The sequence below is a fragment of the Leopardus geoffroyi genome, chromosome B3, assembly GCF_018350155.1.
Source record: "Leopardus geoffroyi isolate Oge1 chromosome B3, O.geoffroyi_Oge1_pat1.0, whole genome shotgun sequence".
In the NCBI taxonomy this organism is placed as follows: Eukaryota; Metazoa; Chordata; class Mammalia; order Carnivora; family Felidae; genus Leopardus; species Leopardus geoffroyi.
The window spans coordinates 88996414-89023373 of record NC_059337.1 but is presented as its reverse complement, the minus strand read 5'-3'; the positions used below and the strand labels follow the sequence as shown (position 1 = coordinate 89023373).

Sequence of the window (26960 nt, the reverse complement as noted above, 5' to 3'; positions counted from 1 at the left end):
AGAGAGAGACAGAGCATGAACAGGGGAGGGGCAGAGAGAGAGGGAGACACAGAATCGGAAGCAGGCTCCAGGCTCTGAACCATCAGCCCAGAGCCTGATGCGGGGCTCGAACTCACGGACCGCGAGATCGTGACCTGGCTGAAGTCGGACGCTTAACTGACTGCGCCACCCAGGCGCCCCTCCTGAAGTATATTTTTGCCTATCTTTTTCACTGAGTATAGGTATAAGAGTAAACCAAACTAAAAGTGACATAAACCAAATCCTAAATATTGGTGCAGCCATTTCTCAAACACAAAACTGATGAGTTGATCTGGCCCTAGTCTTCTTAGTCAATAGGAATGATAAATACAGAACAAGAAAGGGCTAATATAGGGATGAGACCACCAGGCTTCCAGAGATCTGACTCCCACTAGGAGGAGCAAGATCACTTGATCTGTGGAATGTAAGGAAAGGCTTTTGAGAAGACAGGTTATTTAAAAAGTAGCCTATTAAGACAGGAGATTTGAGAGCTCTGCCAAATCCCTCCCTTAAGCCATCACCCATCATTTCAATGCTACTAAATTGTGATCATCTTGAAGAATTTTCAGAAGAGTGCAAGTGTGGAACACCCAAGCCTAGGTAAGGTAAGCCTGTTATAAAGGCTTGGGTCAGGGCCTACATGCAGGGATGATTATGGATACAAGCTGGATCTTTCCCCTAAAATTCTTCAACTATGGTGGGATTCATACAAATGCCCATGGATCTGAGAGCCCAGAAGTTTAGGTTTACTGTCCTTTCCCCTTTCTGGCTTCCCTTCTTGGAGGGCTTTGGGTGGGAGTTCTTAGAAGCAGTGGTAATCTCCCTCCTAGGTTCTCTCTTGGACCACAGTTCCAAGTAATGTCTCACTCCACTTGGGCCTAATAGGTAACTCAAATTAATGTGGGTTCCATTTCCAGATGGCAGCGTAGGAGGATCTGGAACTGACCTCTCATGAACACAATGAGATTACAGTTACATAAGGGAAAATTTCCTCTGAAAGAAACTCCAAAACTAACTGAGCAATCCCTATACATCAGGTAAACGAGAAAAAAACCTACAACAAAATGGGTAGCAGAGGCAGAGACACCAACTCACTGTAAACCTCACACTCTGTGTGGCAACTCACTATTTAGATGGAACTCAAAATTCCAAGCTGCTCCCAGATAAGTGAAAGGTTTAAACCCCATGTCTGAAACCCCAATTTTTGAGATCTGTGCCTAAGAAATGAGTCCCCAAAACATCTAGCTTTGAAATCCAAGGGGGCTTGCACTCATGAGACCCACAAGGCTATAATAATCTGAGAAATAGTTCTTAAAGGGCCACAGGCTCACCTGGCTATCTCCCAGCGTCCAGTACAGAGGCAGCTGACTGATACACACAGTCTTTCAGTGATAGAGACCTATTTGCTTATCCTAAGCCTCAGGCCTAAGGAACAAACATCTAACTTAACACACATCTAGGGGCCTTCTGAAATATTCTTCAAAGACAGAGAGCCACAGGTATCATCTTTGCTATCTCCCTCTGTCTCACTCCAGGTCACTGATATCTCCAGGGAAGAAGATTGTGCACACTTCTGGTGCCCTGATTTTTGCAGCTGCCACCCAGGGGATGCCCCTTGATTGTCTGGCTCTGGTGGCCAGTTGGGTTTACATTCATAGGTCCCATAGGACTATAACAAATGGAGAAAGAATTCCTAAGTAGCCACCTCCTAGAGCAGAGAAGTAGCAGACTGAAATGCCCAGTTTTTCTGTGAAAGAAACCTATTAGTTTATCTTCACAGCTGCTGCCTGAGGGGCAGGCTTCTAATTAAACACACACCTAAGAGCCAACTGTAATCTTTTCCATAGACCTTGGAGGGAGGGTGCTATCTTTGTGCTCTCCCTCTGCCTCGCTCCTTAACACCAGTCTTGGTGATGAATTTTTTGGATTTGACACCAAAGCAAAAGAAATAAAAGCAAAAATAAACAAGTGAGATTACATCAAACTAAAAAGCTTCTGCACAGAAAAGGAAACCATCAACAGAATAAAAAGACAACCTACTAAATGGGAGAAAATATTCACAAATCATATATCTGATAAGGGTCTAATATCCAAAGTATATAAATAACTCATACAACTCAATAACCAAAAGCAAGCATCTGTTTAAAAATGGGCAGAGGATCTGAATAGATCTTTCTTCAAAGACATACAAGTGGCCAACAGGTACTTGAAAAGGTACTCAGTATCACTAATCATCAGGGAAATGCAAATCAAAACCACAGTGAGAGAACACCTCACACCTGTAAGAATTCCTATTATCAAAAAAGCCAAAACAATAACAAATGTTGGTGAGGATATAGAGAATAAGTAACAGGAAAACACTGTTGGTGGGAATGTAAATTGTTGCAGTCAATTTGGAAAACAGTATGGAGGTACCTCACATAATTGCAAAAGAACTACCATGTGATCCAGTAATTCCACTTCCTGATATTTACCAAAATAAACAAAAACACTAACTCAAAAGATATCTGCATCCTCATGTTCACTGCAGCATTATGTACAATAGCCAAGACATGGCAAAGATCTAAGAGTCAATCAATGGATGAATGAATAAAGAAAATATGATACACACACACAGTGGATTACTACTGCATTATTAAAAAAAAAAAACCACAATGAAATCCTGCCATTTGTGACAACACACACATGGACTTTGAGGGCATTAAGCGAAGTGAAATAAGTTAGAGAAAGACAAATACCATATGATCTTCCTTATATGTGAAATCACACATATGTGAAACACACACACACACACAACTCAGATACAAAGATCACATTGGTGGTTGCCATATGTGAGGGGTAGGGGAATCAAATGGGCAAAGGTGATCAAAAGGTACAAACGTTCAGTTACAAAATAAGTCCTGAGGATGTTATGTACAGGATGGTAATAATAGCTAATAATACTGTATTGTATATTTGAAAGTTGTTAAAAGAGTAGATCTTAGAATTTCTCATCATGATGCAAAAGATTTGTAACTAGGTACAGTGTTAACTAGACTGATTGTGGTAATCATTTTGCAATGTATACATACATCAAATTGTTATATTATAAACCTGAAATTAATGTTATATGTCAAATCACAATTAAAAAAAAAACTAATGTGGACTAGATAATGTGATTAACAATGCCATGGTTAAGGATACCCAATCCAGGGGATGGGAGGGAACAGCATGACTTGGTAAGCCCCACCTCATCCTTCTGTGGCACATGCTAGGCCCTATTCCAAACTTGTTGGCTATTCTACTGAATCACAAGTAGGGATCTTCAGAAGGGAGTCTCAGGCCCTTTCCCAGCACAAAAAAAAAAAAAAAAAAAAACACCTGACTGAAGGATACAAAGAGAGAATGAATTCAGGTTACCAGTTCTAGAGCAGAGAAAGACTGCGCTACTTTACTCTCTATGAAAAGTCAAGTGTCAAGTTTATAGGGAGGCTCTGAGGTCTTGTAATGATTACGGTCCTACTGGTACTTTGTGAGGGCCCTGGCAATGCAAACTATGGATGACCGTCACAAAGGATGATGGGAGAAGAAGTAGCATAGAGTCACAGAAACATCAGGTGTGAACCAGGTCCTGCCTGGATATGTTTTTAGTAGCTGAGAAAACCTCTGTATTTAGAGTCATAGAATGCAGCATTATGAATATCTCATTAAGCTCAGACTGTAGGCACCAATTCTCTTCCCCTTCTGCCTATAAGTTGCTTAGCACTGGTGAGATCCTAAGTAATGGTACAACTACCCAGCAGCAGAGATATTAGAAGTGTTAAAGAGAAAGTAAGGCAGTCTCGGGGCTTAATAAATCATCTAGGATCCCCAGATGGAAGGACATTTGCATAGCTGGTTAAAAAGGCAATTGAGAACTTTGAACCCAACATACATGGTACTTAGTTCTCTGTCCGGGTTTGGCAGAGAACAGTATATGCCAGTGTGCTGAACTGGTAGGAAAGAATATTAAGGAAAATACTCTCCAAACTTAGGAGAGAGAATCTCTGTAAACAAAGTGTATCTTTTATGAGTTTATATGAAAATAAATGGGAGAGATAAATTATTCTCAGGAGAAATGACCTTTAAAGGTCTCCATAATTTAAGCTTAAAGAAACTGTTCTTAATGGAGATCAGTAAAATGAGTTACCAAAATGAAAGACTGCAAATGGACCAAAATCCACTAAATACCACTCTTTTAAAATTTTCACAGCCAAGCTCTCATTGTCATTTCTACCAGTCTTTAAATCTGGGCCAGCTTTTTGGTCTATCTCCCACTTTAGATAGATGAAACATGAATATATATATATAGATTGTTAAGAGTTTTTTAATGAAGATTCTTTATTAACTGGTTTGGCATTTTTAAGTTTATTAAAATGATTTATTATTTTGTATTATACAGACACTATCTCACTTGACATTAAGTTTTTTCTAAACTGACATTGTATTCTATAATTTATTAAAGAATAAGGTCTAGCCAATAGCTTATAACAAAGATGGACAAAGGGAAAAAGCTAGAATCAAAGCTACAAAATTAAGAATCCTATGCAAACACCAGGAGGTCTATCTAGTTTTCTAAAGTCACTTTTACATGTATATCTTTTCCATGAAATGGGTAAAGAAAGGCTAAAATAACTTCACATTGTTTTTAATCTATAAACAAATTCATAAGAACTCAAGTTCAAGTTCTTTTTTGTTGTATAAGCATGAATTGTGATTGTACTTTATTCCAATAAGAACCCAATTTTAAAAAGCATCAGTAAAAATCCCATTATTTTAATCAATGATGGTAAGAGACAAAAATAAATGGGAAATCATTTTATGCCATCAAATCCATCTAAATGAATGCAAATTCCTTATGAAGAGACCAAGAAAAAGTTCATACTCCAGTATAAAATTTTTAAGGTTTTAAAACAAATGTTTTATTCTATCTGTGAAGTACATCAAGTTTTCTCTTCCTCATTACTGTATCTAGTGAAGCAATTCTGATTTTTTTGTGCATTTTACTATTAATGTGCATAGTGTTCTGAAATAAACTGACAATTTCTACAGAGAAACAGCTGTCAATCCACTAGTTGGTAAGCAGGCAGATATAAAGGATTTCAAATTTGTGTTTCCAAGGAAACCATTCTCAGCATACATGCATTCAACATACGAACTTTGATGGAATCATATCATCTCTGTGCATTTGAGAGGAAAGCAAAAGAGAGGTGTAAGTTGAAAACTCTAGAATGAAACATGAGTTCCATGACAATGAAGAATATTGAAAGAATCGGCTAGCTATATTGATTTCATTGAACACAAGCAAGATGATGTTTGAAAAAAGAGGAAGCTAGAATAAATATGCCTTAGGGAACCTTGTTAGCGAAATATTTCAAAAGGGACTGCCATTGTAAACAATACTAGAATGATAACACAAACAGGGATGAAACAAAAAAGCAAAATAAAATAACAGCAACAAATAAAGAACTGAAACAACAGAAAAATATAAGCAATAGATTAAGAAAGCAAACCTGCATATTTGAACTTATTTATATTTATTTACAACAACACTAAATATAAAGAAAATTGGCCAATGTGGTCAATTCCAAAAGTCAATGGCAGCTGTAAACTTTTAAGTTAGTCAAAACAGTTGACTGCAATATCCTACATTGAAAGTATTTGATGTCTAACCTCTTTAGTGTGCTCAGTAAGCATCCGCTATTAGCATCCATTTATGAAAAGCATAAGGGTTTCTGAAATACTAAGATATGCATAAATGTGGGAGTATTTCTAAATATAACTTTAAGGGCATTCTAAATATAATTTCAGTGTAATATTTTATTGTGCTTTCATTTTTTAAATATGAATGTTTAATATTAACATTTTTAATACTTAACTTGTCTAATTTTCAAAGACATACATATGTACACACACATTTCTTTTCCATTGTACATCTGAGAATACACACACAGGCACACCACTTAAAAATGCCATGGCTCCACTAACACTTCTAACCCTTGAAGGAAAATCTACAGACTGAAGTGATCCGCCTTTATACCTCCTTCACCACCACAGCAACATTCTGCTACCTGATACACTTCCTTTCTTTACGTATTTTGTCTTCTTTCACGTGCTTCCAGAGTACATTCCATTTTAAGGGTATAAAGTATGAATAGGATGTTTCTTTTTGGTCATAGATGCATCTTTATCATAAAGTGGCTCCATTGGTAAAGTCCATGTCAAGATTTCAAATGATGTTTGTGCTGACTTTATTTTCAAAGAAAACCAACTTGCTTCTTCCTTTCATAGCTGAGGCACTGCCATAGAAATGTTAGTGCTTTTTCTTCTTAAAGTAATAAAGCTTGAAATGCACAAACTGATGAAATAAGTGTTATTCTGTCGAGGAGGCTTTAGGCCAAAGTGCTATCCTTTCCACAGTCAGGATCTAAGAATTTAATTTGTATATGTTGGATCTATGAGGTTCAATGATATTTAAATTCAAAATAAGCTGTTCTCTAAGCAGCAAATATATGTTTATGACCTCATTATGCCTTGGCTCATCTATAACATGACTTCATTACTGTAAACCAAAAAAAAGAAAATGTAAATGAAGAGCTAATATACTAGGATTTGAAATGACATGTCATCATTTCCTAAAATAAAAAAAATCATTTGGCTAAAAACTGGTAGTATTAGAAGGCAACTGACGGAATGGGAGAAAATATTTGCAAATGGCATATAGGATAAAGAGTATCCAAAATCTATAAAGAACTTCTCAAACACAACACCCAAAAACCAAATCCAGTGGAGAAATGGGCAAAACACACGAACAGACACTTTTCCAAAGAAGACATCCAAATGGCTAACAGACACATAAAAAGATGCTCAACATCACTCATTATTAAGAAAATACAAATCAAAATCATGGTGAGATACCACCTCACACCTGTCAGAATGGCCAAAATTAACAACTCAGGAAACAACAGATATTGGCAAGGATGCAGAGAAAAGAGAAAACCTTTTGCATTGTTGGTGGGAATGCAAACTAGTGCAGCCACTCTGGAGAACATTATGGAGTTTCCTCAAAATATTAAAAATAGAGCTATCCTACAACCTAGCAATTGTACTACTAGGGATTTATTCAAAGGACACAAAAATGCTAATTTGAAGGGGCACATGCACACCAATGTTTAGAGCAGCACTATCAACAATAGCCAAATTATGGAAAGAGCCCAAATATCCATTGACTGATAAATGGATAAAGAAGAGGTGGTATGTATGTGTGTGTGTGTGCATGCACACACACACACAATGGAATACTACTCAGCAAACAAAAAGAATGAAATCTTGCCATTTCCAACCATGTGGATGGAACTAGAGTGTCTTATGTTAAGCAAAATAAATCAAACAGAGAAAGACAAATATCACATGATTTCACTCAGATATGGAATAAGCACAACAGATGAACATAGGGAAGGGGAAGGAAAAATAAGATAAAAAACAGAGAGGGAGGGGAAACATAAGAGACTTTTAAATACAGAGAGCAAACTGAGGGTTGCTAGAAGGGAGTTGAGTGAGGGATGGGCTAAATGGGTGATTGGCATTAAGGAGGGCATTTGTTGGGATGAGCACTCGGTATTTTATGTCAGTAATGAATCACTGAATTCTTCTCCTGAAACTAATACTACACTGTATGTTAACCTACTTGAATGTAAATAAGTGGTAATACTAGGATTTAAACAAATGAGGAAAAATGAATATCTGTGGTGTATTAGCATGATAAGTATATGTCATGTTGGCAATTTAATGTGACATTTCCCCTTTTAAAAGATTTAGAAGTTCTCTAACAATGATATCAATTATCTATACTTTGTTTAATTTGAACAAAAGCACTTTCAAAGTGTTTAGGTCAGTGTTACAAATGGAGCAATTAATAAGTGACAACTCGCAGATTCAAATTTAGATATTTTCACTAGACTTACAACAATACCCAGCATCTAGACGCAGATCTGTTAATTGATTATGTGCTTAAGTGTTGGAATCTAACTCTTCTGGCCTTCACTGTCAATAATTCTGGCCTTTCAGTTAAATAATTAAGTGACCACTAAGCTGCCTTATAGTATTTTAAAGTTAGAATGTATTTTTAAATCTGATTAAACAGAATAAAGGAGACTCATGATATATCAAATTATGTGTTTTTAAAGGAGGCAAGAGATTTGCAAAACACAGCTTTACGTATAAAACCAAGTAAATTTTGCAATAGGACAAGTAAACTATTTTGTGTATGTTTCTTTTCCCATAATATGTGCTATTCAAACTCACAGGCCGCTTAGAAGGATCAGTATCAAAATGAAAAAAGGAATACAAATACATTTGTAAACTCTTAGAAAAAAAGAATTTTATCCTAATCTCATTTTTATATAATCTTTTTTGTTACATGTTTTATAACAGATTTACTGAGATACAATTCATATTCCATAAAATTCACACTTTTAATGTGTATAATTCAATGGTTTTTAGAATATTTTCATCACCCTCAAAATAACCCTTCTAACCATTGGCAGATTGCTACAACTCCCTCCTCGCTCCCCACCCCCCCAAGTCCCTGGTAACCACTAATCTACCTTTTGTTTCTATGCATTACCTAATCTGGTCATTTCACATCAATGGAGTTGTACAATATGTGGCCTTTTGCAACTTTCTTCTTTCACTTAGCCTAAGTTTCTAGTTCATAAATTCATCACATATATCAATATGTGATTCCTTTTTATTACCTAATAATATTCCATTATACACATATATCAAATTTTATTTATGCATTCATCAGTTGGACATTTAAGTTGTTTTCATTTATTGATTATTATGAATAATGCTGCTATAAACACTCCTCTTTAAGATTTTAAATGGATATACATTTTCATTTCTCTCAGGTATGTATCTAGGAGTGGAATTGCAGGATTATATAATAAATCTAGGTTTAATTTTTTTAGGAACTTCCAAACTGTTTTCCCAAAGTGGTATTAGCCATTTCGTAATCCCAATAGCTATGTTGATGATTCCGATTTCTCCACATCTTTTCAACACTTTTATTATCTTTTTCATCTTAGTAATCATAGTTGTTTGAAATGGTATTGCATTGTAGTTTTAATTTGCTTTTCCCTAATGACTAGCAATTTCTTTCTTTTGAAAAAAAAATTTTTAATGTTTATTTTTGAGAGAGAGACAAAGTGCAAGCAGAGGAAGGAGACACAGAATCTGAAGCAGGCTTCAGGCTCTGACCTGTCAGCACAGAGCCCAATGCAGGGCTCAAACTCACAAACTGCGAAATCATGACCTGAGCTGAAATCATATGCTTAACCAACTGAGCCATCCAGGAGCCCCATGAGCATCCTTTCATAGGTTTGTGAACTGTATATTTTCTTTGAAGTATATCCATGAAAATCCTTTGCCAATTTTATTTATCTACTTTTGAGAGAATATGAGAGGGAGAGAGCATGCATGGGAGGGGCAGAGAGAGAGAGAGAAAATCCCAAACCTGATATGGGGCTTGAACTGAGATCCCCACCTGAGCCGAAATCAAAAGTCGGACACTTAACCAACTGAGCCACCCAGGCGCCTCTCCTTTGCACATTTATAAATTGGGTTATCTTTTCATTGTTGAGTTCTAAGAGTTCTTTATATATTCTAGATACTAGACCTTAACAGATATGATTTCCACATTTTCCCATTCTTATGCTGTATTTTCACCTTATTGATGGCAATATATATATATATATATATATATATATATATATATATACACACATATCCATATATATATCCATATACATATATATGTATATGGATATATATATATATATATATATATATATGTAGTCCAATTTTTCTGTTTTCCTTTCCTCACCTGTGTTTTTGGTATCACACCTAAGAAACCATAGACTAGCTCAAAGTCATGAAAATTTACTCTACATTTTCTTCTATTGTTGTAGCAAGTTTTGAAATTAGGAAGTTGAATCATCTAACACTGTTGTTCTTTTCCAAGATTATTTGGCTATTCTGAGTCTCTTGCATTTCTATATAAATTTTAAGTCCAGCTTGTCAATTTCTGCAAAAATGTCCGGTAAGATTTTGAAAGGGATTATGTTGAATCTGTAGATTAATTTGGGAAGAATTACCATCTTAACAATATTGTCTTCCAATCCAATATCATGAGATATATTGTTATTTATTTAGGTTTTATTTCTTTCAACAATGTCTTACAGTTTTCATCATACAAGTCTTGTACTCTTAGTACAATACTTAGGAATAAATTTGACAATTTATGATGTTACATTGAATGGAATTATCTTCTTAATCACTGCCAAATTTTTTTTCAAGTTTTTATTTAAATTCCACTTAGTTAACATATAGTGTAATATGAGTTTCAGGCATAGAATTTAGGGATTCATCCATTGCGAATGTAATGTTAAACGTTATAAGGGCATTGCTTTGGCAGAATACACAGCCAGATTTAATCTTCTGCACTTGAATTGGGAGTATAGATATTTGGTATGAAGGAGAAGGAAAGCAAAGAAACTTCTTTGTAATTAAGTAAATATTTATATTCCCTGTTCTTTACTTTTATTCCTTTTTTAAGACCTAGAACAAGATAGGAGAGATATTGTTGGAAAATGGTACAAACCAAGAAGAGCTGCCCAACTCTGGCATCACTAATTCTGCATACATTATAAAAAAGGTACTTGACACTGGTCATCAGAGTCAAATGGAATAAACTCAACAGCACAAATGTAGAAAGAAGCAAGACTACATCACAATACTCTGCTTTCAGTCCCATGCCTGCTTAAAGCTTTTGTCAATAGCTTTAAGCTAATGGAACATGTTGCCCCTGGGTCAAAGAGTGTGGAGTGGCTATCCCTGCTTTGTTATTTTGTTCCTTAAAAATCCCCAGATATATTCAGGATCATGTCAAAGTTATGCATGTTATAATCTACTCAAAAATGAAAAATTTAGGCCAAGAGTTAGTTGTGTGAGTGACACCAGGTGAACAGTCTTGCTTTATTTTTTTTCATACTTTTTCAATCAGCCTTTGTGATGACTGAAAATGACAAAAAAAAAGAGGGAGTGAAAGCAAATGTCAGCCAAGAGAGTTGAGAGAAGTCAAAATGTTCTTTTCTAAAAGACCTTTAAAGTGCAGCAATTACAAGGAGTGAGAAATGAGTTATGATGCAGTATTTGTACCCTGAATCTAACAGTACTTTGCATATATTCATGAACAATGAAGGAAACAGAGATTCAATAAAGATTAAGGCTGTCTCATACCTGATAGTTTTGCCATTCCCCTCTGTCTTTTAGTCTTTTGGGTTTTTTTCCCCCAAATTGTTCTTCATAAATAAACCACAGAAGTAAAGGAAATACATGTGTATGTGTGTATATAGATTTATATATCATAAAAATATTATCTCAACTCAATATGGATTGCTTTGTATCTCTGTTTTACCATTAACTATATTTTCCTAAATCTTTCAGTAAAAGTGATTCTCTAGATAGACATAAATTTCATCATGAAGTTTCTATAACGTTTTTGCGCATTACTATGAACCCAAAAAGGTATGAGAACTCCTACTAGGTATTGTATTGCACATCCATACCTACATCTTGAATTCATATTCATAATTTACCTCACTTGTTTTAATTTAGAGTTTTTGTAGTTAATGAATGTTGAGCCACTTAAGATAGTTTCTGAGTTTACTATGCTCGTCTCCTTTAACCATCATTTGCCGGACTGGTAGAAATGCACACATGAGTAACTGAGCCTATAATTACCAAAATGCACACACAGTTGGGCATTCAAAAGGAATATGAAAGCTTTTTATTTTTTGCTCCAGTTGCTTTTCAAACTTTAATTTATCCTGCAATATGCATGTGAGCTTAGAAAATACTTAAAAAAAAAAAACAAATAAATGGACTAATTCAGCGTTAATGACTTTCTAATTAAGATAAGGAACAAGCTAATGGAAGAGATCTTTTTTTATTCCTCTAGTTAACCTTTATTCAGCCTCTAAAACTCAGTTAATGTTAACATACCAAATAAAAGCTTTCCAGTCTAAACTAGGTACTACTTTGAACACTCAGAATACCTTGTACTTACTTTTATCACAGCATGTATCAACATTTATAAGGTAAATATCTGGCTGTAGACCTGCTCCCTAGAGAGTGAGCTTCCTTTGCTTAGGAACCAAGTCTTTCACTTTTGAAACCCTAGTATCCTACTCTGTGTTTAATATATGTTTGATAAATAATAATTAAGGACTTGATACATACAAAATCATCAATTCCCTATCCTTTATCCCCTTTCTGTTCCTTTTGATCTTCTATTACCTGTTTTAAATGGACATAGACCAGGACCCCATGTCAGACTACTGTTTTTAATCCCAGCAAGGATTCTCATATGGTCTTTACTAGGAGATTAGATTGGATTCCCATTAATCTTCCAGTTTAAGGACCTTCTCTACAAACAAAATTTGCTTTAGATGCAGAACATCCTCTGTTTATTACTCAGTGATCCATTCAAATCTTAACTCAGGAACAAAGGCTACATCTCAAGTAGGATTAAGTTAGTCTCTGGCGGATGACTTTAGATGACTTCAATAGTGGCCAGTCCAGTTTTGGGTCTTACAAATAGAACTTGAGATGCCTAACCCATTGTTAGCTATTAGCAATGGCGTCTTAATGTGAATTTATTTTATTGCTCTTTTTCCTAACATCTAGCTGAGATCAACTGCCCTACAGAGTACGGTTTTATGGGGCGCCTGGATAGCTCAGTGCCTTGAGCGTCCGACTTGGCTCAGGTCATGGTCTCCCGGTTTGTGAGTTCCAGCCCCACGTGGGGCTCTGTGCTGACAGCTCAGAGCCTGGAGCCTGCTTCGGATTCTGCGTCTCCCTCTCTCTCTCTGCCTCTCCCATGCTCATGCTCTCTCTCTGTCTCTCAATAATAAATAAACGTTAAAAAATAAGTAAGTAAGTAAGTAAGTATGGTTCTTCTAGACCAGAAGTATAGGATAAAAGGTGCATTCAGGAGCCTGTGGCATTCACTTCCTCGAAGGAACCACCACGGGGTGGGGCCTAATTAGCAGTCCTTACAAAACCAAAGAGCACCCCTGGTTCTGGGAGGTAAGGAAAAAAAAAGTAATAATTAATGCTTACAGGAAACTGCATTCAGGCATTAAGGGAAGATAGAGGAGACAAGAGATAAATTTCATCAACTCTAAAATGTGTGCGGCCTGTGCAGTTTGTTTGTTTGATTTAAATAACAATGACAATGACAGAGAAGAGAGGAATAAGTGGCCACTTTCACCCTTCTAGCTCTAACCCTACTGTACTCTGGAATTTTATAAGTATCCCTGCAATGCATATTTTGGCAACATATCTTCACAGAGTAGATGTGCAATCACTTAAGGCATTAATACAATCACTTTCAGTTGATTCAATGTGATTTGTGCAAAGTGAAAGGCAATTTTTCATTACAGAAATAATCCTTCATATAGAATATCCTCATAAGGGTGCTTCAGACTTAAAGTTCACCTTTCACCCTACCAGAGCACAGCAAAAGCTGAAACAATGTCCATATAACCTCTCAGCTGGAATCACTTATACAAATATCTACCACTGGCATTCTGATGCTGACACTATTATTTCATTTTAATCTGACAATAAAAATCCTGCTGGATGGTTTATGATATGTAATCAAGTCAATGTCACCAGAAGGATGAGGAACAATTTGTAATACTGATTCTAGGAAAGACATGCCCTTTCTCTGGGTTATAGAGGGCTCTAAAGGAAGTAGAGTTGACACTAAAGATACAAAGAAGCACTATCAATAACTAACACAATCCTTTCCTTGTAGACTACACTAAAAACAAAAATATTACACAACTTGATTATCTACTTGGGTCTCACAACTACCTTGAAAGGTAATCTTATAACTACACAGGGCTGACACGAATGTCACACAACTAGTGGAGAGGATGCTACTGCTGCCACTACTTGTCCTATATTTTAGCTCATTGTTTTTTCACCATATCTAGTTTCACCAGAATCCCTCAACCCTTTTGTTTGCTGACCTTGGAATATACAAACACCCTAGATCACAAGTTCTTAAAACTTCATATATCACTGATCAATAACAAATAAAAGAAAATAAAATGAGAAAGACTAACACATGGTTTCCTTTGTTCTTCTAACTAGCACCTCCCACCAACACAAAAGAAAGGATAAATTTTAATTCTCAATAGGCAGGAAGGATAGCAACAGAAAAGACATTCCTATATGTGAAATAAATTTAGCTTTATGGAAAACTCACCACCTTATTTCCTCATTTTGCCACATACGAGTGAAAACTACATGACCAAGTGTACTGGATATCCCTTTCTTAATTTTTTTTAAGTTTATTTATTTATTTTGAGAGAAAGAGAGAGTGCAAGCAGGGGAGGGACACACACACACACAGAGAGAGAGAGAGAGAGAGAGAGAGAGAGAATCCCAAGCAGATTCCACACTGTCAGCGTGGAACAGAATTAGGGGCTCAAATGCACAAACCGTGAGATCATGACCTGAGCCAAAATCAAGAGTCAGATGCTCAACCTACTGAGTCACCCAGGTGCCCCAGATATCCTTTTTGATAGAACATCAGGTCATATTTGTCAAGGCCTCCACCACAGCTTAAAGGAGTTCATTCATTTTAATTCAGTAACCATTTACTATCTATTATGTGCAAGGCACTGATCCAAATCCTAATATAAGGATCATAACTGTCCAATCCCTGCCTCCAAATAGCTTATGGTCTAATAAAGACAACAAACCACTAATATAAGACTAAGAGAAGCACCATAAAAGAGGAACAAATCAACCAATGAAGGTTGAAAAAAAAGAGAGTAACATTTACTTAAGGGAATCTGGAAAGGCTTCATAGAGAACATGGAAAATGAAATGGGACCTTAAAGATTAGGTGGCACTCTCAGGAGACAAAGGGAAGGAGGGAAGGAAAGAGGAAGTGGATGTGTATATTAAGTGTGTGTGCACGTGCACACATTAAAAGAGGTGAAAGAATGGGAAAAGAACATTCCAGAAAATAACAGGAGCAGGGAACATGGTATAAATTTCACATCATATCTCAGGAATAGGCAATGTATAATTGTTAAAGGTTTCAAGAGGAAAATATAAAGTAATAATGCTTTCAGGAAAACCAGCTCTAAGTTTTTTATTTAGGATAGTTATTGGAGTATGTATTATTTCAAGTTTACTGATCTTCAGATTCCAACCATTGGATTATCACTCAAGAGGCTAAAAAAATAGATTCCAAAAGATATCCAATAGATATCAAAAAGATATGTCCCTGGCATTGGCTTCCAGAATGAGGTAAAACCATACCACCCCCAGCACTACCACAAGACATATGAAAGTAAACAGCAAGTGATCTCAAAGAGAAAACAGATTTGTGAGGACAAGCCACTATAAAGCTGAGGAAGGACAAAGAATGAGGCATTCTATACAGGTATTGAAAAGTCAATTCAATTACAAGAAAGCATTAACTAAGGTGACCAGAAGCAATAGAACCCTGGGCAAGAGTTGGTACTAAGCAGGAAAGTAAAGAGGCATCTCACATCTTTCCTTACTCTTCAAAAGCAGCCATCAGACACAGAATAAGTAGCTATAAAGCCCCAGCTGCTCCACAGACCCAGGCCTCAAAGCATGAGACAAACTATCCTCCACAGTGTAGTATTCAAAGAGCTACCACTGAATAGTGGTATCAACACAATTCCTGAAGTCAGCACCAATTTCCAATGCAAGATCCACAGACTTCAGTTGAACTGGAGTAAATTGGTTCTTAAAAAGGTGAGGTAGTCAGAGGTTGGCATAATTCTCATCCCAGACTGCACATAAGAAGAAGTGGTTTGGGTCCAAGTACTGATCAGGTACAATCCTGGTCTTTTTTTTTTTTTTTTTTAAGTGTATTTATTTTGAGAGAGAACACATGCATGCAAGCAGGTGGAGGGGCAGAAAAAGAGGGAGAGAGAAACCTGTGAGAGAATGACCGGAGCCAAAATCAAGAGTTGTATGCTGAACCGAGTCCCCAAGCACCCTCCAGTTTTATTTTTAATATCCTCTTATTATTCTGTAATCAGCTTAATCTGTAAATTGATCACATTTAGGATTTTTATTATTTTTATTCCACTTAAAGACATTTCTATTATTTACTTTTTTCTTCTTTCCAACGGACATTGCTATTTTATATCACTGTCCTTAAATATCCTTCTATTACTTTATCCACAAGTGAAGACTTATACAAAAACACTTGTTTCAATTTATATTTGATAGAAATCTCACTTTTACTCATGTTTGATGGAGTGTGTAGTGTTCTTTGGAACTATCTTAATTTGTGGGCTCTTATTTTCCATTCATTCACTTAGCTGTTTTATGTAGATAGCACACATGCAGAGAAGGTTTAAGATTATATCCCTTTCTAGAGATTCTATCTTGCATGCTGTGATGGTTGACGCCATGTGTCAACTTGGCAGGGCCATGGTGCTCAGAGGTTTGGTCAAACGTTATTCTGGATGTTTCTGTGAGGGTGTTCTTTTAGATAAGATTAACATTTAAACTAATGGTTGAGTAAAGCAGATTGCCCTCCATAATGTGAGTGAGCCCCTTTTAATCAGATGAGGGCCTTAGAGAACAAAGACTGACCCTCCCTGAGCAAGAAAGAATTCTTCCAGGAAACTGTCTTGGAATTCAAACTATAATTCTTCCCTTAGCCTCCAGCCTGTTGGCCTACACTTAGGAGATTTTAGATTCAGTAAGCCTCCATAAACATGAGAGCCAATTCCTTAAGGTACATCAATCAATCAATCTCTCCAGATATGTGGATGCACACATATATGCTGGGTATACATACATGCACACATCCTTTTGGTCCTGCTTCTCTGGAAAACCTTCACTAATACAGATACGTGTGAGCTGTAGATATACATAGAGACATAGACATGATGTAGATATAAATATAAACATATATTAGGTTTAACAAACATATTAGGTTACAACAACACACATTTATTCCATTTCTGTGGGCCAGGGACTGGCATATCATCTAGGTCCTCTGGGTAGAGTCTCATCAACTGGGATCAGGGCATTGGCAGGTGCTGTGGTGTCTAATAAGTGACTCAACCAGGGAATGATCCCATTTTTGCAGAATGGGATCATTCCATTTTTGCAGAATTCAGTTTCTTGCAGTTGTAGGATTGAGGGCTTCAGTCATGCTGGCTGTTGGCCAGAGACCACACTCAGTTCCCTCCTACATGGATGTTTCAACATAGGCAACCCACAACGTGGCAACTTTCTTCCTCATAGTCAACAAGGGAGTGAGTGACTCCAGCAAGACCAGAGTTACATCTTATGTAATATAATCACATATATTCCATCACATCTGTGTATGCTATTGATAAGAAGTAATTCACAGGTCCCATCACATTAAAGGAGAGGGACACCACAAGGATATGAACGCCAGGAGTTGGGAATCGTGTCAGCGACCTTACATCCTATTATATTTTCTCTGTAGTCTAAACGCTTACAAATAAGGGCTGCCACATTTTTAGTCCAGTGTTCTTTCTCTTATTTTCATGAATATGACGAAACTGAGCGTGTGTTTACATATAAAAAAAATTATTACATTCACTTACTTTTGGATGTCAAGTTATGCAATAATTGCATTTCTAAAAATGGCATCATTATAAAAGTGCACTTCTGAAATTCATTCAGGCCACACCAGTTGCAGAGTAGCTAAATGTGGTCTCTTAATGGCCATTGGTTAGTTGCTGTGCCGCAAGCCCTTGTTAACTTTTTGTTAACTTTCATTGAAGTACCCAGAAACACACTGCAGCATTATCATAGACATATATATGTTTTTCATTGCTTTAATACCATACTTTTAAAAATCCCCTTTATTAAAAAGAAACATACATGAAATCAAAATTGAGTATTTTTACTCAATTTTAAAAATTTATTTAAAAAATATCAGCTATGTGGTAGCTAAATATGTTCACATATTAAGATGTTTCTAATATACTGTATATACTTTTACACAAGGTCATAACCTTCCTTTTCAAGTTATATGCTTTAAAAATATTAAAACTTGTTGCTAATTTGATTTTTCTTCCATGAACATTGTCCTCCAATTTTAAAACATTTGTTTGGCACTGCATATGCAGTTTCTTAGGAACACATACACATTTCACAAAGTAAAGGACAATATTATAAAAATAACTTGAATTCTACTGAACTGAACTTTGTCCCTGACCCTGGTATAAGACCTAGATCTTATACTGATTTTATTTCATATTTTGTTTCTGATTTTGTCTTTTTAAAAAATGTTTATTAAATGTTTTACTGCCTATAACAAAAGACATTTTAAGAGATTTAACAATATCAGTTCAAAACAGAAAGTCAAATCAATGCTGCGTTACTGTTGTAAAGATAATCAAGGTTAGAAAAATGAACAAACATCCATTACAACAGTATTCAGTTGTCCTGAATACTCTCTGCATAGAGTAGGTTAAAACTAATGTGATTTGACCTTGACTTTCAGATTAACACTATTTTTTTTAAGTATATTTATTTATTTTGACAGAGACAGACACAGCGTGAGTAGGGGAGGGGCAGAGAGTTAGAATCCCAAGCAAGCTACTCACTGTCAGCACAGACCCTGACGCAAGGCTCGAACCCACGAAGCTGTGAGATCATGACCTGAGCCAAAACCAAGAGTTGGACACCCAACTGACTGAGCACCCAGGCACCCCTCAGAAAAACACTATTAATGTCATACAGTATATGCTGACAATTAGAAAATATATCTCAGACTCCTATTATAAAAACTAACTTCCTAACAAAGGTAACAAAAGAGGGGCAGATAACCTCTGGATTTTGAGATGAGTTGCCTGTTGCTTCTACTTCTGTATCACAATGTTCACTCACCCAGTGTCACCATCTCTCTTGTAGCCTCATAGATGGTGACTGCACAATTCTAGTACCCAAAGTACCACAGGTCTAGGAGAGAAGCGATTTGAACATTCTCCTATTTCCACGCTACACAGGTTCCAACCATTATTCTTCCACCTTTATGCAAAACATATTCTGCCTTTAAGAGTTACCTGAGGGGTGCAGAGTAGAGATTGGGCGGTTTGAGTGGTATCATTCACCCCATTCCACAAGGAATCAAATCCTAAAGCTATGTTCACATGGAACAATACTGGAATTGGAAGCAGAATACCATTTCAGTAACAGTTGAGTAAACAGTCTGTCCCCAGTGTGGCATCAGAGAACAAGCCAAGAGAGGCTTTCTGCATCTACACCCTTGAATCAGTGTTTCACATACAAGTCATGGAAAAGTGCTTCATTTCCAGGGACAAGAAACACAACAGAAGACTTCATACATGCATATGGACAACTAATGCACAGTAACATCATCTACTGGTGGCGGAAGAAAACTGAACAACAAATCTTCCAAATTCAGATGAAATTATTTGTTTCATGTGGGAATAAGAGAATAGGACTGATCATTTCAGGGAAGAATGATGGGCAGGACTGTCCTCAGAGCTAAGCTCCTTTCACCAAATGGCCCCTAAGCCATCTTCCTCTCCACACACAGATGATACCCATCAAGTTTACTTGTTCATTCATGCTGTGTCCTGCTCAAGGACCCTTGAATCATGTACCCTTCCCTCATTACTAGTATGATAAAGAGCTAACTCTATGGCATGACGCTGTAGCATACTGATGCTGTGTCAGAGTCATGGCTTATCACTTCAGGATTACGTGATCTTGAGGAAGTTACATAATCTCTAAATGTCCATCTGTAAAGTGGAGATATACTCAGCATCCTAACAATAATTAAATTAGCAACTATAGGGCGCCTGGGTGGCTCAGTCGGTTGAGCGTCTGACTTCGGCTCAGGTCATGATCTCACAGTTCGTGGGTTCAAGCCCCGTATTGGGCTCTGTGCTGACAGCTCGGGGCCTGGAGCCTGCTTCAGATCCTGTGCCTCCCTCTGTCTCTGCTCCTCCCCTGCTCACACTCTGTCTCTCTCTCAAAAATAAATAAAGATTTTAAAAAATTTAAAAAAATTAGCAACTATATGTCAAGTCCTTAGCATATACAAAGCAGTCTCTAAAAGGAGTTACAGTTGATGAATGGATAAAGAAATTGTGGTTTATATACACAATGGAGTACTACATGGCAATGACAAAGAATGAAATATGGCCCTTTGTAGCAACGTGGATGGAACTGGAGAGTGTGATGCTAAGTGAAATAAGCCATACAGAGAAAGACAGATACCATATGGTTTCACTCTTATGTGGATCCTGAGAAACTTAACAGAAACCCATGAGGAGGGGAAGGAAAAAAAAAAAAAAGAGGTTAGAGTTGGAGAGAGCCAACGCATAAGAGACTCTTAAAAACTGAGAACAAACTGAGGGTTGATGGGGGGTGGAGGGAGGGGAGGGCGGGTGATGGGTATTGAGGAGGGCACCTTTTGGGATGAGCACTGGGTGTTGTATGGAAACCAGTTTGACAATAAACTTTATATCTTGAAAAAAAATTAAAAAAAATAAAAAATAAAAGGAGTTACAGTAAAAGGCTCAGTCTGCCTCTGACCAGCCATGTTCCTATTCATACCTATATTCCCTACCAGCTGTTTCCATTAAGTCTTCTTTATCTGCTGCTTTCTACTGACCTCTTCCTCAGGCACTTCTCTTTCTGACTCAAAACTCTTCATAGGTGTAGGAGGAAGGAAACTTCAAGACACTTTTTCCCCTCTCTGACTCAGTAGTCAGTACTTTCCCACTCCAAGCCTTCCTTTTCTCCTTCCTCCCAGTCCCTGTGTTTATCAAACCCTGTGTCAGCAAGAGCACCCCCACATCTATGCCACTCACCTAATTCTCAACTAGTGCCAGGAACAGAGGGGAACCAGACTAAAGATAGCTAAGGTGTGAGGTATTGAAGTAGCCAACAAAGACAGGTTAAAATTAATTAGATCACCTGAATTCTTCATGCACGTAGCAGACAAGCATCAGATTCTGACCATGTATTTGTCTCTAGCCTATCTCAGTGCTGTGTAGCCCACAACACATCACATACACACACACCCCACGGGCTCCCTGAGGGCAAAAACCCTGTCTTACTCATTCTGAAGCTTTACCACCTAGTTTAAACTTTAGCACGTATTTGGTACTTAGTATATTTTTATAGAACTAAATTGAATTTTCTTTTGTAATGTATCAAGTATCTTGTCTCTACATCTGCTCTCAATGAAATGTGTATTTTTAAAGTTAATGAGATGTGTATGTAAGTCACAGAAGACTGTATAAATGTAAATGAGTGTTGTCTTTTATTGATTTTTATTTTTAAGTTTATTCTGAGAGAGTGCAAGTGGGGGAGGGGCAGAGGGGGGGGTACAGAGGATCTGAAGTGGGCTCTGTCCTGACAGCAGAGAGCCCGATGTGGGGCTCAAACCCACAAAATGTGAGATCATGACCTGACCCAAATTTGGATGCTTAACCGACTGAGCCACCCAGGTGTCCCGAGTGTTGTCTTTTAGAGACAATATGAGGGATGTATGTATGGTGTAATAAACACTTGACAAACTATGAGCTCTTCTAATGGACCATTTATAATTATTCAAATCGCCTGAGACTCACAACAGCGAAATATCCAATAACTGTGGGTAGCAGTTTGGAATGCCAGGAGATAATGGTACTGAGGCGGTAACAGGCCGTGTAATTAGATGAATAGCATTAGCACCAGAAGACAAAAGGTTTTTGCTTAAAGATAAACAAACAAACAAACAAAACTGCTGAGTTACAAGCAGCAGGTGGCAATAAAACAAGGCTAATACTAATACTATATTACTAATACTAATACTAATGCTAATGCTAATACTGTATGTAGAACAATCATAGGGAATCTCAAAGGCAGAGTGGAACAGGGTCTCCACTCACAAGAGCTATATAAACCCATGTACAGAAAGGCACCAGGATGTGAAGACAGAATTCCATGACACAATGAAAACACAGAAAAAGTCTTTTACAATATAATCAAAACCTATATGAGAGTAGGTGATGAACAGGAGTCCAGAAGCAGAAAAAACAGATAAAAAAAAATGGTTCAGAAAAAGGTTACAACAGCTGGATGAGGGCAGAATCAATCAGACTAGTGATAAGGTCACCAATGACCTCCATGTTGTAGAATATAATGGTTACTCTTTGGTCCTCAGCTTACACGACCCATTAGCATTTCACTCACTCCTCCTCTCTCAGCTTCTAGCATATCATCCTGTCTTTTGTTTTGTCTTGTTTCCTACCTCAATATCCTCACCCTCAATTTTCTTTGCTTGTTCCTCATCTTTCTACTTTATCCACTTCACTCCCTTGGGCATCTCACTCTGTCTCATGGCTTTAGAAACCATCTGCATGCATAAGACTCTTACAATTTTTACCACCAGCCCAGATCTTTCTCTTGAATTCCAGTGGAATTAATCCAACTACATTTCCACAACTTCATTTAAATGTCTAATAAAATTCACAAACATAACATTCATCAAATTGAACTTCAGATCTTTCCCTGCTCATACACACTCTATCTTTTCCTTCTCAGTAATAATGCCACTCTTTAGTTGTTTAGCCACAAACCTTGGGTCATCTTTGACCCTTCTTTCATACACTCTAAACTTAATCTTCTAATAAAACCTATTGTCTTAACATTCAATAAATATCAATTATCCTACCACTGCTCACAACCTCCATTGTTTATCACCATCTCTAACGCACAATCCCTCACCTAGACTGACAATAGCCTTCCAACCATCTCCCTTCAGCCTGGTCTCAAGACAGCAGCCAGAGTGATGCTGTTAATCACAGGTCACATCTCTCTACTCAAAAGCCTCCAATGGCTTCCCAAGTTTCTCAAAGAAAAAGTCAAAGTCTTAGCAGCCTTCTTCTGGGCTCACAACATCTGGCCCCCATTATCTCTTTATCTCATCTCTTACTCTTCTACCCTTGCTCACTCCACATAGATTCCTTATTGTTCCCACCTCAGGGCCTTTGTACATGCCCAATCCCTCCCCCTGGAATGCTCTTCTCCCAAACATCCCATGGTTTATTCCCTCACCTCCCTCAGGTTTTTACTAAAATGCCATAATTTCAGTGATGCCTTCTCTAGCCAAACTATTCAAAATTACAACCTCTATCTCAATGTACTTTCTAGTTCTCTTCTCTGCCCTATTCTTCTGCAAGTATTTATCAGTATCTAATCTAGCATTTATTTTACTTATTGATCTTGGTTATTTATATACACTGTACTTTCCCATTCATCTGTTTTGTTGACTGTTGTATCCCCAGACCTTAGAGTACTGCATGGCATATGTAAGTGCTGAATAAAACCTGTGGATGAAAGGACTCATAATAACCCACATTTAGTGAATGCTTACTTTTATCATGGATTAGGCTAGTCATAATGCAATATATTATTTTTACTAACTCCCCACAGCCTCCATGAGAGATAAGCTATGATTGTATGTCTTTAGCAGATGTCAAACCGGCTTAGGGATTCTAAGTAATGTGTCCAAGATCACATAGCTAGTCATTGGTACTGAATTACCACATTCTTTTGATACATAGTTCATAAAACCAAGTTACCACCAGATTCTTTTGGATGAATTATCTCCATGTCTCTGAACTGTGTGATGTCAATTGTACCCTCTTTAGCAATTTACACATTTTGATTATGTATACATGTATGAACACATGCCATAACAAAATTCTCAGTGGAGAATAAAGGTTAGAATCATACTTATAATCATATTCCCAGCAATGTAACTCCCACAGGGAAATACAATAAATAGTTTCATAGTCTCGCCATGGTGCTTCCTTTTCTTATTTCTAATTCATACCTATTCAGTTTATAGTTATTCTTCCCATTTTTATAAATGGGAATGAGTTATAAATAACTCACTAGGCTATGAAAATCATTTTGATATTTTAAAATTGGGGAATGGTGGAATTATTTGGCCAAGCTTTATGCTGCTTTGATATGCTTTCCTAATCTTGAAATAAATTTGAATGTATCTGGTTGAATGACATTTCAAAACAATTAATTTATGTCTTCTTAGAATGGATGAAGACAAACTATCCATTGTCAAAAAAATACTATATTTGTTTTTGAAACTTTATATTTCATATATGTTCTATACTCTTAGCTAATCTTATCAACTTGAACAACTGAACTGTCAGGTCAGTTGAGGAAAATCAACACAGATTTTTATGGATATTCTTTTTTTTTTCTTATGTTTCTTCAAAATGTAGTGTGATCAAATGTATCTCAAAGCCAGTCTGATAATTTGGTAACTATGTAACCATTAATATTTAGAAAAAAATTTTTCACTTTCCACTAAGAAGTATCAAATTTAGTACATATTTGACATTGTCCTTAATCTCTCGTTAGGGAGAAACAGTTGGAAATGTGGTAAAATACGCATTACCTGTAATCAACTTAAAATTTATTTTTGTGCTATCTTCCAAATTCTTAAATTCTAAATGGGCTTTATCATTAAACTCAAATTGAGAAAGAGGTACAAAAGGCAAATATATATAACCAGGCTTGGTTTTAGGACTTGATAATATATTCCTAAACAGAACTGAAAACATTCATTTAAAATTGCTCCTGAAGAGAGAAGTTTAGGGAAGAAAATACATGAATAAACTTATAAAGATCTGAAAAAGTTGATAATGTAACGTGTTGCTTGAAAAATAAATTGGTTTATAATCCATATTTAATGGTTCCATTAAAGGTTTTTTAAAAAGAGTAACATTTCTCTCCCTCATTTAATTCACAATTTTATTCATTACAAACTTTCAAATCTACATGCTGCTAGGTTCAAATGCAAATGTTTCATCACTATTGTCAGCTTAAAAAGAAAGGATTTTACAAATTCAAAATGCAATTATTTGGCTGCTCCTGGGAACTTAAGCTTTATTCTTTTGGTCTCAAACATCTCAAAAATAGATCATACACACATAGAAAAAGATCAAGCCAAAGTTATTTTGAACCAAGTAATGAATAAAACCTTAAGCGAAACCAGGAATATTTCTAAAGGAATTTATTCTCTTCTTCACATTATACTCTCTTAATCTGTTTATAACATTGAAAAGGCATATAAAAATAATTCATTGGAGTCAAAGTATAATATTTCTGAATTATAAAATGAAGTAGCTATAATATAATAATAGTCCCCAAGAGTTGGGCCTATAATACCTATCAAAATATTCTTTTGCTTATTATTAAAGATGACATAAAAAGTTAACTATTTTAAACTAATGTAAAGAAAACCATAGTATTTCTAAAGCTTTTAAGTAAACAATATTAAATTTCAAAACTATTAATACCTCAAATTTATACCTTATAGAGAAAAATCACTTCAAACTTAGCAATTCCTTACATTTTAAAATGCTTAAAGAAACAACTACATAAAAATTAAGAAACCTAAAATATTGAAAAAAATTAGAAATTACCTGGAACTGGTTTCCAGTGTGTACTTTTACTGTTGACCTCAAGTGAAATTCAAGAAAATGGTATCATGGGGTAATCTCCCTCACACTATACTCTCTCTCTCTAGCGGGTTGTGACCATCTTGACCAAATGAAGCGAGAAGGTTTCACCTCATTTCACTTCTGTTTGCTTCTAACGAACAGAATATGGCAAAAAGGATGGGATGTCGCTTCCAAGATAAGATTATGAAAGACTATGACTTCCTTTTTTGTCTGTCCCTCCCTCCTTTTCTCCCTCTTTCTTTGATAAAACAAGCTGTCATGTTAAAAGCTACCCTATGGAGAAGCCCATATGGCAAACAATGGAGGCCGGTCTTTGACCAACAAGGTAGAAATTGAGGCCCTTGGTCCAACAACCTGGAAGAAAGTGAATTCTGCCACAAGTGAGTGTGCAAAAGCAGACCCCCCACCCCCCCACAACTGAACCTTGAGATGATTCTAGCTCCAACTGACACCTTGATTTCAACCTTGTTGAGAGACTTGAGCAGGAGGACCCAGTTAAACTGTACCTGATTCCTCACCCGATGACACCGTGAGATAATAAATGTGTGTTATTTTAAGGGGCTAAATGTGGGGGCAATTAGTTACACAGCAATAGACAACTAAATATACTCTTTCTTCTAAAAACATATACTCAATTAAAGGAATAAAGTTTAATATAAGGTAAGATATGCAAGAAGAGTTTTGTTTTGTTTTGATATTATGGTGGCACCAAGAATGATGGATTTATGACAAGAAATACTTATGAGGAAGATTAGAAAAAGGAGAAGGAAATGGGAAGAAGATATTTTTAGAAAGAAAAAACACAGATGATGATCATGGGCCCTGAATGTGACCCTAAGGAATCTGTACTTTATTCCGTAAGTGAAGAATCATTAAATGTTTTTGAGCATAGGAATTATGAGATCCATATTTCTGGGAGAAAATTCTGGTGCCATTATATTCAAAATGGATTAGAAATGAAAAAGAAAATAACCAAATCATTTAAAGTTAATGTTAAAGTCATTTAAAGTCATTGTTAAAGTCAGGATGAGAAGGAAGGAGAGTCTGAGCCCTGTAGAAGTGTCAGTAGGAACAGAAATAGGGAAATGGGTGTGAGGTGCTTGGGAGCAAAACCATAGGGTTTGGTTAACAAAAGACTATGAGGAAATGGAAATAAAGAGGAAAGGTGAAAATGGCACTAAGATGTTCAGCCTGACTGACTTGAGAGAAATGGCAACATGAAACAGAGCAGAAATCAAGGAAGAATTTAAAGGAGCAAAGTAAGTTCTTTTGAGTGGACTCATTTGAGTAACA

General features: G+C 36.5%; 1 long non-coding RNA gene across 1 annotated transcript in view; it reads left to right on the top strand.

Moving 5' to 3' along the window:
- The window catches only part of LOC123583601, a 64255-nt gene extending 37920 nt beyond the window's left edge, over positions 1-26335 (top strand). The window contains exon 2 of the long non-coding RNA XR_006704973.1: positions 25733-26335. This is a non-coding gene — a long non-coding RNA (uncharacterized LOC123583601). The remainder of the gene's footprint in view (positions 1-25732) is intronic.
- The last annotated feature ends 625 nt before the right edge of the window (positions 26336-26960 follow it).